Raw genomic sequence first — 2,320 nt, 5'->3', positions numbered from 1 at the left:
AGTTTGTTTTTGTCAATTACCATTTTAATAATAGGGTAAAGAAAATGAAGTGGATTTTTGAAAGAAAACAATACTGTCAATATACTATTAAAACAAATTAAAATGGTAAAAGTTATTGTACTTTAAGTAAAAATAAAAGAGCCAAAATATCAATCCCAGTTTTGGAATACTTTAATTAACAAACAAAAAAATGCATATAGCAGAGGATAGTTTCAATCTGCCTACCTCTGGGTTATGGGCCCAGCATGCTTCCATTGCTGTACTCTGCTGCACATGTAAGTGCAAGAGATCCTGAAGCACTCACTCATCATGGGAAAGTACCAATGTGTTTCTTCGTTGGTTGATAGAAGAAACATCTTACAAAAACTCTCCAGATTATTGACTTTATTAAGTTTTTCTAGGAAACGTTTTAGATGAATGCTTATTAGCCTTTGTCAGTATGTAGTTTTGCAAAGTGTCTCTGTGGCGCAATCAGTTAGTGTGTATGGCTATTAACCAAAAGGTTGGTGGTTCAATCCCACCCAGGGACGTAATTGACCTTGTTATCAGATTTTGGTGATATTTAAGTAGACAAGTCAAAATTTCACACCCCCTCTTATTGTGTAGGGTACCTGGCCTTCTCTGATGTAATCAGAGTTAGATTTGATTCAGTGATTTTATAAAAACATCTAGGAAGCACAATTTAGCAGTGGGTTGCAGAGAAAAAGAAATATGCTTGCAAAAAAATCAAATTGCTTGATTTAACAGCTCTTAATTTTCTTGCTTTATTTTTATGCTAACAAATTTGTTCTCTGAAAAGTGTCCACAAAGCCAAGTCTCTGATTAACACCTTTGTAGGGATGGTTTTTCACCTATTACTAAATTAAACTTGCTTCATTGGAAAGGCAGCAAGATGCATCCTCATTTCAATGTCTACTGAAATAATACAGGTTGACACCAGGAAACATTAACGCCACTGCATCCTTGCTGCTTTCTCATGTGGAAGTCTGTTTAATGTGAAAACAAGGTGATATCTAATTAGCACACAGGTAAGGAATTACGAAAATCTTTATTTAAGGGTGAAGATGTTTCTCACAAAATTGTTGCCCCAATGCATCATTGAAATTCAAGCTGGAAAGATGATTTTAATATATCACTTGTACATTTTGTATTGCTCTTCTGGTGACAATGTAGTTTTTTTTGTCAATTACCATTTTAATAACAGGGTAAAGAAAATTAAGTGGATTTTTGAAAGAAAACTATACTGTCAATATACTATTAAAACAAATTAAAATGGTAAAAGTTATTGTACTTTAAGTAAAAATAAAAGAGCAAAAATATCAATCCCAGTTTTGATTACTTAAATTAACAAAAAAAATGCATATAGCAAAGGATAGTTTCAATCTGCCTACCTCTGGGTTATGGGTCCAGCATGCTTCCATTGCAGTACTCTGCTGCACATGTAAGTGCAAGAGATCCTGAAGCACTCACTCATCATGGGAAAGTACCAATGTGTTTATTCGTTAGTTGATGGAAGAAACATCTTACAAAAACTCTCCAGATTATTGATTTTTTAATGTTTTTCTAGGAAACGTTCTAGATGTATGCTTATTAGCCTTTGTCAGTAGGCACTTTTTGCAAAGTGTCTCTGTGGCGCAATCGGTTAGTGTGTTCGGCTATTAACCGAAAGGTTGGTGGTTCAATCCCACCCAGGGACCTTATTAAACTTGTGATCAGATTTTGGTGATATTTAAGTAGACAAGTCAAAATTTCAAACCCCCTCTTATGGTGTAGGGTACATGGCCTTCTCTGATGTAATCAGAGTTAGATTTGATTCAGTGATTTTATAAAAAACAGCTAGGAAGCACAATTTAGCAGTGGGTTGCAGAGAAAAAAAATATGCTAGCAAAAAAAATCCAATTGAGTGATTAAACAGCTCTTCATTTTCTGGCTTTATTTTTATGCTAACAAATTTGTTCTCTGAAAAGTGTCCACAAAGCCAAGTCTCTGATTAACACCGTTGTAGGGATGGTTTTTCACCTATTACTAAATTAAACTTGCTTCATTGGAAAGGCAGCAAGATGCATCCTCATTTCAATGTCTACTGAAATAATACAGGTTGACACCAGGAAACATTAACGCCACTGCATCCTTGCTGCTTTCTCATGTGGAAGTCTGTTTAATGTGAAAACAAGGTGATATCTAATTATCACACAGGTAAGGAATTAAGAAAATCTTTATTTAAGGGTGAAGATGTTTCTCACAAAATCGTTGCCCCAATGCATCATTGAAATTCAAGCTGGAAAGATGATTTTAATATATCACTTGTACATTTTGTATT

At 34.4% G+C, this 2,320-nt stretch overlaps 1 non-coding gene across 1 annotated transcript; it reads left to right on the top strand.

Annotated features, from left to right (window-relative positions):
- Positions 1-1,623: 1,623 nt before the first annotated feature.
- Positions 1,624-1,697, top strand: TRNAN-AUU (transfer RNA asparagine (anticodon AUU)). Its single transcript has one exon. It is a non-coding gene; the product is annotated as a tRNA-Asn (tRNA).
- Positions 1,698-2,320: the final 623 nt, after the last annotated feature.

This window comes from Pseudophryne corroboree, unplaced genomic scaffold (genome assembly GCF_028390025.1).
Source record: "Pseudophryne corroboree isolate aPseCor3 unplaced genomic scaffold, aPseCor3.hap2 scaffold_546, whole genome shotgun sequence".
NCBI lineage: Eukaryota > Metazoa > Chordata > Amphibia > Anura > Myobatrachidae > Pseudophryne > Pseudophryne corroboree.
The sequence above is the reverse complement of the archived record's forward strand: the minus strand, read 5'-3'. Positions and strand labels throughout refer to the sequence as shown.